This window comes from Macrobrachium nipponense, chromosome 43 (genome assembly GCF_015104395.2).
Source record: "Macrobrachium nipponense isolate FS-2020 chromosome 43, ASM1510439v2, whole genome shotgun sequence".
Lineage (NCBI taxonomy): Eukaryota > Metazoa > Arthropoda > Malacostraca > Decapoda > Palaemonidae > Macrobrachium > Macrobrachium nipponense.
This window is the reverse complement of record NC_061104.1, coordinates 39847569-39859481: the sequence shown is the minus strand read 5'-3', so window position 1 is coordinate 39859481 and position 11913 is coordinate 39847569. Positions and strand designations below refer to the sequence as shown.

The 11913-nt window shown below is 38.5% G+C and overlaps 1 protein-coding gene across 1 annotated transcript in view; it reads right to left on the bottom strand.

Annotated features, from left to right (window-relative positions):
* The window catches only part of LOC135213896 (uncharacterized), a 141453-nt gene extending 129540 nt beyond the window's left edge, over window positions 1-11913 (bottom strand). The window contains exon 1 of the mRNA XM_064247992.1: window positions 11826-11913. The gene's annotated coding sequence lies outside the window, so the exon portion shown is untranslated. The remainder of the gene's footprint in view (window positions 1-11825) is intronic.

The following is an 11913-nucleotide window of genomic DNA, read 5'->3' as shown; positions in this document are numbered from 1 at the left end:
ATCCAGCTGCCGCTAGTACCTTCCTATTGTAAAAGGGACCGAAGGTTTGTATGCCGTGTCGGAACAAATGAGTATTGCTACAATCAAAATAAATATATGAAAATGAAAAAGAATACTGTACTTGCGATTCCACTTCCATACAGAATAAGTTTTCGTGCCGAGCGCATTCGCTCGGCAACGAGCATACAGGTCAAAAAAATATAAATGAAAAGAGCACTTACTTACGATTTTCATCTACACATTTCCAACCAAAATATACGCTCGGAGCGAGCGCTCTCCCGCCCTTGGCACCGAGCATACACAATACGAGGATCATTTCTGGGAAAATGAATTCCCGCACTTACGCCCTTCAGACCCAGCACTCGGGTAATCGGAGGGCGTGGAGAAACCAAGATCCTTTAATTCACAATTGAATTCAATGGAAATAAATATGAAATGATTGTACTTACAATTCAGTTTCACTAGATAAATAGAAAAAGAAAAACACAACCATGCGAAAGCAACGACGATGAAGCGGGCAGAGAGCGATGATACACGTCCACATGCCAGCAGGCCGAAAGCAAAAGTGGAGGTTTGTTTACCTCCCAGTCGCGCATGCAGCGCGCCTGTCGGACAAGCAGTTAACTACCGAACCCCTTGTTCGAAAGCTTACGACCTATCCAGCTGCCGCTAGTTACCTCCTATTGTAAAAGGACCGAAGGTTTTTGTTTGTATGCCGTGTCGGAACAATATACACATTTTATTCTTCCTTCACTCCCAAGTACACTTGAAATATGTAAGAGTTTGTTCACTGCGAAGCCATGGCGGGAACAGTTTTACTGTCTTATTGTACAGGGTGTCATAACGTTCCTGTACCATTACAAGTATTTACTGCTCGAAACCATATAACATAGAGAAATGCAGTTTTTTGTAGAATGAAGGGCTCTGAATGTAAACTTGAGGAAATGTAGAACATTCTACAAAAAAACTGCATTACTCTATATTATATGGTTTCTGAGCAATATACTTGTATTGGTACTGGGACTTTATGGGCACCCAGTACATACATCTTGTTGCCAAAAGCAACAGCGAGCAGACAACAGATTTAAGACATAAATTTTTTATTTTTGGATAGGAATTTTCATTGATTTAAGTCTGTATTACTATTTTGCCTTTTTTTTTCATAATTATACCTATGCCTGAAATAAATGTAACCTTTAATGTTTGGATGCTAGGAATGACAAAATTTCATCGTTACAAATTTATATTTCCATGGTTTTGAGTAAGTTTTATCCCAAGTTTGGAAGGTAAACACATACCAATTGGCAACAGTGATAAAAAATAGGAAAGCTATGTTCACAGCAAAACCACTGAAATTTGTGTAAGGAACTTAGTTAATTTTACAGCAACAAATACTTTTCTAAATAATTATCATGAATACATAATAAATGTATGCAATTCATAACCTTACCCTGATGTTTAACTAGTATTTATTTCAAAATTATCTAGTGCACTCTACTTCTTCCTCCACAAAAATTGCAAGTTTCCTTGGACTTTAGGGCGATCATCATCATCGTTTAAGATTGTTGTGAAGAAAGTGTCCCAGTGTCTATGGGTATGGGTGGTGTTTGGATTTAGCCCAGGAAATGGAAAGGATGGCGTCAATCTTCGACACATAAGGTGTTTTACGTAAAAATTTTGAAAGCATCATGGAGGCAAGTTAGCACTGCGCATGGGTAGACTTTCATTAACCTCTGTTTAGTCGGAAATTAGGTATGGCCTTAATTCGCGATTTGGGAGAAAACACGGTTATTTTTTGGTAAAGTCCACCCACCTCCTTCATTGTAATTTATATTTTTCTTGGGTAAAACGCATGGAAGCAAGATATTTATTCAAATACATTACCTGCGCAAATGCATAACAGAAAAAAATGATTTTTTAAAAGTTGTTTGTTATTGTTTCCACTGTCACAAAGAGTTGCTCTTGTTTGTTCGTATGTTCGTTTCCTTTCTACTTGACTCCTCCCCACTGCGCACTTGATAATTTCCTCCTACATGCGCAGTAACTCCACCTACTGATCGCTGTCCTCTACATCCATGTAATGTAATATTATTTGGTAATGGGTTTTGCCCAGTCACAATTCTTATATATTTTTGTACTACATTTTGATTGGCTTTTCATGAATGACGACATGTTCTTCCCCACAAAAAATTTTCAGTTTAACGATGGCCTTCGTGCTGGAAAGTTGTAGATTTGCCTACCAAGACTTATGAGGTACTATCACGATTTAAATGTAAGAATGAAGAAAGTTTATCCTTTTTACGAGAACACGCTGTGTTACCAAGAAAAGTGAAGTGTCCCAAGTGTGATAAGCCGTGCTTTTTAAGGCCGGATCGACATCAATAAGGTAAAACAATTTGTCATTGTAGATAAACTTAGGCACGATTATTATGAGGGGGATGGGGGGGTTGTAGGGGGCAAAGCAACCCCCCCCAAATAAGTAAGGTTAACCTCCCCTAGGTTACGTTAGACTACTTTTGTTATTTTGCACATTTTCTGTGTTATCCACATTTGTAAATCGTGATTTAGAAACTAGGACGATTTGGAAAACAGAGCTCGAGATAGGGTAAACAACTGCGGATGATCCATCGTCATCGCCCTGGCCAGGCCTTGTTCACTCGATATTTAATTGGTGAAATAAGAATACAATTACAACTTTAAGCATACCATTCAACATACTGAAGTTTCATCAACATAATGTGATACATGAATGCCCCATACGAACTAAAATAAGCATGTGAGCTCTTCGTAAAATATGTTTTCAAGGCAGTTTTCACCTATTTCCACGTTTTGTTAAAGTCTTATACCCAGTTTGGAGGGTGAACACAAACCAATCGGCAACAGTGAATTCCATGTGAAATAAAATGCACGATGAAATGTTAAATTATAATTCGAGTGAATCGTTAGATATATCCACCAATGTAAACTATTATTAGATAGATGGAAAAATCATAGAAAATAGGTTTAAACTGAAGCAACTTTCAGAGAGAAAGAAGGGAAGGTGAAGGAAGGAAGAGGGACAGGGGTGGCTGTGGAGGTGGGGGGAGAGGGTAGGTGGAGCTTTTTACTGCTGTGTTCGTATCCATTTCTGGATAATGGAGTTTTTGTCTCTTGGTACAAGGACAAGTGTCATTATTCTTTACAATCAGTGATTCACGATACTCTTATAAATTACGGCACTGGGTGTAATACAATATAGATAAATCTCGTTCTGATACGAGTGTTCGTTACAGAAATATTGCAAAAAAACGTGCTTGCACTGTCTCTGAAACCCATAGTAGGTATGCTGCTTAGTTGTCAATCAAGTTTTTCGTAATCAAGTTTTTACAAGCTAGCTATTGTATAAATTTGTACTTTTCTCAATCAAAACATATGCTCCTTAATGCTAACTTTCCTCTTTTAACGACTTTCTGGTCATTGCAAATTCGGCCCCATTAATTTCTTATGGTGCAAAACAGACAAGAGGCCCAGGGACCGAAAGCAATTGCGTCACACTACAGCGGTAATCCAGCAGTAAAACATCTTCAATATCCAAAAAGTAAATAATAAAGATATATATGCACATTACGATTATAACAATTATATGAATAGCTGATAACAATCTGCATGAATACTGGTAAACTGTTCTGCAAGAAAGTTGAGTTGTACACATTGATCGTACATGGTCCACCCCTGTACCATGCAGTTTTTTACCCTATAAGACTTACCACAAAACGTGGAAATTGGTGAAATTAGGCTATGTATTGGAAGTATATATACATAAATATTAAAGCAATTTATCATTATTGCATTACTATGACAACTAGAATTCATGGAAACAGCTTATAATAATGCATCGGCGTATGTGTGAAGCTCTACTAATGCTGGCAACGATGATTTTCCCATTCTTAGCATGCAAACATTAAAGGTTATATTATTTCTGGCATACAGTTATTAAAAAAATCCAAAAATACTAATATAGACTGCTGCTCATAACTGTGTTTTTGTGGTTTGGTGAGCGCTTAGGAACCAGGAACAGCAACGTGGTTCAAGTGCAATGAGTGATTTAAGAACAAAAGTGTTATAATAACAATCAAATAAGCACTGTGGAGTTTCAGTTGTGATGGCAGTAAGGATAAAACCACCGATTACAAGGTAAAAATGAATTCAGTTCAAACCATGACCCTGGGAATAACAAGTTTCATACTTTCACTAATAGGGGGAAACATCACAACAGGCCAACCCTCATCACGGTAGACGGGTCTTATTCACTCGATATTTAATTGGGTGAAACATGAATACAATTGCAACTCTAAGCATACCATTTAAAAGACTGAAGTTTCGTCAACATATTGTGATATATGAAAGCCCCATACGAACTAAAATAAGCATGTGAGCTCTTCGTAAAATATGTTTTCAAGGCAGTTTGAAATCCAATATGGCGGCTACGTTTTTCATGGACGGTTCTCATCAGTGACGGCCACCATCTTTCCCCAGCCTTCCCAGCACTCATTTGAACAATGTTAGCGTATGTATGTAACGTTTATTGATCTACTCAAGATTGCAGTTGTAATCAGCACAATAAAACAACATTTTGTTGCCTATTTATTAGTGAAAGTATGAAACTTGTTATTCCCGGGGTTATGGTTGGAACTGAATTCATTTCTTACCTTGTAATCGGCGGTTTTTATCCTTACTGCCATCACAACTGAAACTCCACAGTGCTTATGATTGTTATTATACACATTTTGGTCTCAGTTCACTCCACATTGCACTTAAACCGTTGCTGTCTGGTTCTAAGCGCGCGCGCCATAAACACAATTACAAACAGCAGACGACGACAGACGACGAAACTGCAAAGTTTTATATTCCCTAAACTGTTTACTTTACTCGTTATTAGTTTAAATTTACATTGTTATTTAAAAAATTTTTGATTTAATTCATGTATATTATCCCTTTTTTGCAACCAAATTACCCCGAAAAATTACAGATATTTCTAACGTAGATAAAATCAAATGTTTCTAACGTTTTCGTACATCTGGCTGTCGAAAACCATAGAGGAACGAATACGGAAAAGTGCATAGAGGAACGACTACGTTTTTTTTTTTCTTTTTTTTTTTTTTTTTGCTAGCACTCTTTCATTGATTTCAGTCTTTATTAGTATTTGGAATTTCTTAAAAATAATCGTATGCCAAGAAATAAATGTAACCTTTAATGTTTGCATGCTTTAATGTTTGCATGCTAAGAATGGCAAAATCAATCGTTGCCACATTAGTGGAGGCTTCACACATACGCCGTTCCATTATCTGTTAAGCGTCCGCCCCTGATGAGCTCGCTGCTAACGTACCGTCACGCTTTTTTTGTAATCAGCGATCATAGCACTGATGATAGTTTTTCAAAGTTTACTATATTGATTTTTATGCTTGTTATTCATACTGTAATTAAACTGTAGGAAACTCTCTCTCTCTCTCTCGATCTCTCTCTCTCTCTCTCTCTCTCTCTCTCTCTCGGAGTCCAGTCACTCTGGCAAAGAAAAGTCATCTTCACTCCCGCAATTGGAAGAAAAGTTTGTATCATCACTGGAGGATTCAGAACTAGAGCTTTCTCATTCATCAAAGAGGTTATTCAATATCACACTCCTCATCTTTAGATTTGATGTATCACCTAAAGAAATTAGCCTCCTCTTTGGGACATTCATTGTGAAAGACGCGAAATCCAATTTGTCTCGATTAAACGCCCGAAGCGTATTTGAAAGAAAAACCAACAGGGACAGGCAGTTTTCTAGCATAAGCGACCCCCAGGAAAGAGTTGCCAGGCTGGAAATAAGTTTCCCATGTGCTGAGAGTGTTACCAAATGATGTTCCTACACTTTCTATACGAGTAAAACGCATTATTACGGGGCTGACGGCTTGACAAGCACAGTTAAAGTCTTGAACGTAATATCCCGTTGAAGGCGCTACGAGTAGATCGCGGTAAACGTATTATTACGTGGGTGACGCTTAACAGGTTATAAACTGTTTCCATGAATTCTAGTTGTCATAGTAATGCAATAATGATAAAATGCTTTAATATTTATGTATATATACTTCCAATACATAGCCTAATTTCACCAATTTCAACGTTTTGTGTGTAGTCTTATACCCAGTTTGGAGGGTCAACACATACCGAATGGCAACAGAGAGAGAGAGAGAGAGAGAGAGAGAGAGAGAGAGAGAGAGAGAGAGAGAGAGAAAGGAGGAGAGGAACGAAGAAGAAGGGGAGGCGGTGGAGGGGGGGGGGGGTTGGGGAGAGGGTAGGTGGAGCTTTATACGCGTGGTTCGTATCCATTTCTGCATAATGGAGTTTTTGTCTCTGGTACAAGGACAAGTGCGTTATCTTTACGATTAGTGATTCACGATACCCTTATAAATTACGGCACTGGGTGTAATGCACTATAGCAAAATCTTGTTCTGTTAAGAGTGTTCGTTACAGAAATAGGTATTGGCCCTATGCCAAAAACCTGCTTGCACTGTCTCTGAAACCCATAGTAGATATGCTGCTTAGTTGTCAATCAAGTTTTTATAAACCAAGTATTTTTTACAAGCTAGCTATTGAATAAATTTGTATTTTTGTTCTCAGTCAAAACTATGCCCCTCAATGCTAACTTTCCTCTTTTAACGACTTTCTGGTCATTGCAAATTCGGCCCCATAATTTCTTATGGTGCGAAAACAGACAGAGGCCCATGGACCGAAAACGATTGCGTCACACTACGGCAATAATCCAGCAGTAAAACATCTTCATATATCCAAAAAGTAAATAATAAAGATATATATGCGCATTACGATTATAACAATTACATGTATAGCTGATAACAATCTGCATGAATAACTGGTAAACTGTTCTGCAATGACAGTTGAGTATAGCAATTATTTACAATAGGTACGAAAGTCAAGATGTCGTGACGTCATAATACAGAACTTGAAAGAACGTTCTAATTCAGAAAAATAATTACTTAAATTTGAGTCAGAGTCGAGTTACTTTTTCAATAACGAATATTTTCAAATTAATCATCATAGGGGGAAACATCACGACAGGCCAACCCTCATCACGGTAGACGGGTCTTATTCACTCGATATTTAATTGGTGAAACATGAATACAATTGCAACTCTAAGCATACCATTTAAAAGACTGAAGTTTCGTCAAAAAGATTGTGATATATGAAAAGCCCCATAACGAACTAAAAAAAGTAACATGTGAGCTCTTCGTAAAAATATGTTTTCAAGGCAGTTTGAAATCCAATATGGGCGGCTACGTTTTTCATGGACGGTTCTCATCATGACGGCCACCATCTTTTTCCCCAGCCTTCCCAGCACTCATTTTGAACAATGTTAGCGTATGTATGTAACGTTTATTGATCTTACTCAAGATTGCAGTTGTAATCAACACAATAAAAAACAACATTTTGTTGCTATATTAGTGAAAGTATGAAACTTGTTATTCCGGGGTTATGGTTGGAACTGAATTCATTCTTACCTTGTAATCGGCGGTTTTTATCCTTACTGCCATCACAACTGAAACTCAACAGTGCTTATTTGATTGTTATTATACACATTTTGGTCTCAGTTCACTCCACATTGCACTTTAACCCGAACCCCTTGCTGTTCCTGGTTTCTAAGCGCAGCGCGCGCAATAAACACAATTACAAACAGCAGACGACGACAGACGACGAAACTGCAAAGTTTTATTCCCTAAACTGTTTACTTTACTCGTTATTTAGTTTAAATTTACATTGTTATTTAAAAAATTTTGATTTAATTCATGTATATTATCCCTTTTTTGCAACCAAAATTACCCCGAAAAATTACAGATATTTCTAACGTAGATAAAATCAAATGTTTTGTCTAACGTTTTCGTACATCTGGCTGCCGAAAACCATAGAGGAACGAATACGGAAAAGTGCATAGAGGAACGACTACGTTTTTTTTTTTCTTTTTTTTTTTTTTGTTTTTTTTTTGCTAGCACTTTTCATTGATTTCAGTCTTTATTAGTATTTTGAATTTCTTAAATAATCGTATGCCAGAAATAAATGTAACCTTTAATGTTTGCATGCTTTAATGTTTGCATGCTAAGAATGGCAAAATCATCGTTGCCACATTAGTGGAGGCTTCACACATACGCCGTTCCATTATCCTGTTAAGCGTCCGCCCCTGATGAGCTCGCTGCTAACGTACGTCACGCTTTTTTTGTAATCAGCGATCATAGCACTGATGATAGTTTTTCAAAGTTAATATTGATTTTTATGCTTGTTATTCTACTGTAATTAACTGTAGGAAATTCTCTCTCTCTCTCTCTCTCTCTCTCTCTCTCTCTCTCTCTCTCTCTCTCTCTCTCTCTCTCTCTCTCTCAGAGTCCAGTCACTCGGCAAAGAAAAGTCATCTTCACTCCCGCAATTGGAAGAAAAGTTTGTATCATCACTGAGGATTCAGAACTAGAGCTCTCATCATCAAATAGGTTATCAATATCACACTCCTCATCTAGTATTTGATTGATCTCACCTAAAGAAATATGCTCCTCTTTGGGACATCATTGTGAAAGACGCGAAAACATATTTGTCTCGATAAACGCCCGAAGCGTATTGAAAGAAAACCAACAGGGACAGGCAGTTTTCTAGCCATAAGCGACCACCAGGAAAGAGTTGCCAGGCTGGAAATAAGTTTCCCATGTGCTGAGAGTGTTACCAAATGATGTTCCTACACTTTCTATACGAGTAAACGTATTATTACGGGGCTGACGGCTTGACAAGCACAGTTAAAGTCTTGAACGTAATATCCCGTTGAAGGCGCTACCGAGTAGATCGCGGTGGGGTAAACGTATTATTACGTGGGTGACGCTTAACAGGTTATAAACTGTTCCATGAATTCTAGTGTCATAGTAATGCAATAATGATAAAAATTGCTTTAATATTTATGTATATATACTTCCAATACATAGCCTAATTTCACCAATTTCAACGTTTTGTGTGTAGTCTTATACCCCAGTTTGGAGGGTCAAACACATACCGAATGGCAACAGAGAGAGAGAGAGAGAGAGAGAGAGGAGAGAGAGAGAAGAGAGAGAGAGAGAGAAAGGAAGGCGGAGGAACGAACCGAAGAAAAGGAAAAGGGATGGCGGTGGAGGGGGGGGGGGGGGGGGGGGGGGTTGGGGGGTTGGGGAGAGGGTAGGTGAGCTTTATACGCGTGTTCGTATCCATTTCTGCATAATGGAGTTTTTGTCTCTTGGTACAAGGACAAGTGTCGTTATTCTTTACGATTAGTGATTCACGATACCCTTATAAATTACGGCACTGGGTGTAATGCACTATAGCAAAATCTCGTTCTGTTAAGAGTGTTCGTTACAGAAATAGGTATTGCCCAAAAACCTGCTTGCACTGTCTCTGGAAACCCATAGTAGACATGCTGCTTAGTTGTCAATCAAGTTTTTATAACCAAGTATTTTTTACAAGCTAGCTATTGAATAAATTTGTATTTTTCTCAGTCAAAACATATGCCACCTCAATGCTAACTTACTCTTTAACGACTTTCTGGTCATTGCAAATTCGGCCACCATAATTTCTTATGGGGTCGCGAAAACAGACAGAGGCCATGGACCCGAAAACGATTGCGTCACACTACGGCGATAATCCAGCAGTAAAACATCTTCATATATCAAAAAAGTAAATAATAAAGATTATATATGCGCATTACGATTATAACAATTACATGTATAGCTGATAACAATCTGCATGAATAACTGGTAAACTGTTCTGCAATGACAGTTGAGTATAGCAATTATTTACAATAGGTACGAAAGTCAAGATGTCGTGACGTCATAATACAGAACTTGAAAGAACGTTCTAATTCAGAAAAATAATTACTTAAATTTGAGTCAGAGTCGAGTTACTTTTTCAATAACGAATATTTTCAAATTAATCATCATAAATAGTAAAATATTGATGTTTTACTACTTATTTAAAAATTAGCCAAGAGCACGCTTCTCGTCATCTTCTACCCCAACAGCTGTTTACGCCTGGCTTGTTGTTGATGAGAAATCGTGTTTCGATTGTTGTGATAAAAGTGCTCCAGCGTCTGTGGGTACAAGTGGTGTGCGGATTTATCACAGGAAAATGGTTAGTTTATTGACACAAGCTACTCCGTAAACATCGAGATGGCGTCAATCTTCTAAATACCTCGAGTTGTAAGTAAAAATGTTGAACGCGTTTAGTGAGATTTGCACTACGTTTGAGACCGTTTTCAGTACCCTCTGTTTAAATCTTAAAATTTGGTCCTTAATTTCTAACTTTGGAGAAAATACTTACTTCGAAAGGAGAGTAGAGGTCTTTAGCTCCGTTTCTCACCAACAACAGTCGCGACTGATGCCATCTCGGGTGTCAGGACGTGTTATAATGTACTTTTTCGGAGGGTGGCTTGCATTGATGGTAGGTGGCCTGCTTGGCCTGCTGTGATGATCTACCCTAAATATGTAAAATATTGATGTTTTATACTTATTTAAAAATTAGCCAAGAGCACGCTTCTCGTCATCTTCTACCCCAACAGCTGTTTACGCCTGGCTTGTTGTTGATGAGAAATCGTGTTTCGATTGTTGTGATAAAGTGCTCCAGCGTCTGTGGGTACAAGTGGTGTGCGGATTTATCACAGGAAATGGTTAGTTTATTGACACAAGCTACTCCGTAAACATCGAGATGGCATCAATCTCTAAATACCTCGAGTGTAAGTAAAAATGTTGAACGCGTTTTGGTGAGATTTGCACTACGTTTGAGACCGTTTTCAGTACCCTCTGTTTAAAAATCTTAAAATTTGGCCTTAATTTCTAACTTTGGAGAAAATACTTACTTCGCGAAAGGAGAGTAGAGGTCTTTAGCTCCGTTTCTCACCAACAACAAGTCGCGACTGATGCCCATCGCGGGTGTCAGGACGCGTTATAATGTACTTTTTCGGAGGGTGGCTTGCACTGATGGTAGCTGGCCTCGTGGCCTGCTTTGTACCCTAATGTACTTTTTCGGAGGGTGGCAAGCGTTGATGTAGGTGGCCTGTTTTGGCCTGCCGTGGTGTTTTTACCCTAAATGCTAGTAAGTGAATAAAACCCAGCTAGCGTGACGATGGTGGATCATCCGTGATTGTTTACCCTATAAGTACTTTTTCGGAGGGCGTGGCATGCCGTGACCGTCGGTGTGTTGGCCAGATCCATGCGGTTGTTTACCCTATATCACATTATGTTAACGAAACTTCAATCTTTTGAATGGTATGCTCAGAGTTGTAATTGTATTCTTGTTTCACCAATTAAATAAAGGCTAGAGTGAACAAGACCCGGCCAGCGTGACAATGGTGGATCGTCTGTGATTGTTTACCCTAAGTACTTTTTCGGAGGGTGGCATGCCGTGACCATCGGTGTGTTGGGTCATTCCATGCGGTTGTTTGCCCTATAGGCTATCACATTGTTGACGAAACTTTAATCTTTTGAATGGTATGCTCAAAGTTGTAATTGTATTCTTGTTTCACCAATTAAATATAGAGTGAATAAGACCCGGCAGCGTGATGACGTTGGATCGTCCGTAATTGTTTACCCTATCTGACGGTAGCGGACTGGGGGGATGGGACCCATACTACCTAAGTAGGTACTAGCCTAGGTAGTAAGTGTCCAGTTTTTACGGGTGGGCCATTCCACATAATACAAAGCTTCTACAATCAAAAGTACCATTTCCCGTCACAACCTACAACACTGAAAACAAAAAACAACATGGACAGAGACAAACGTTAATCGGACACTTACTTGTTTAGGCCATCAAGAGAGTTGTTTGTCTGACGCCGCGAAGTTTGTTTACGATTAAAAGTGTTTGCGTACTCTACCAGGTAGAAAT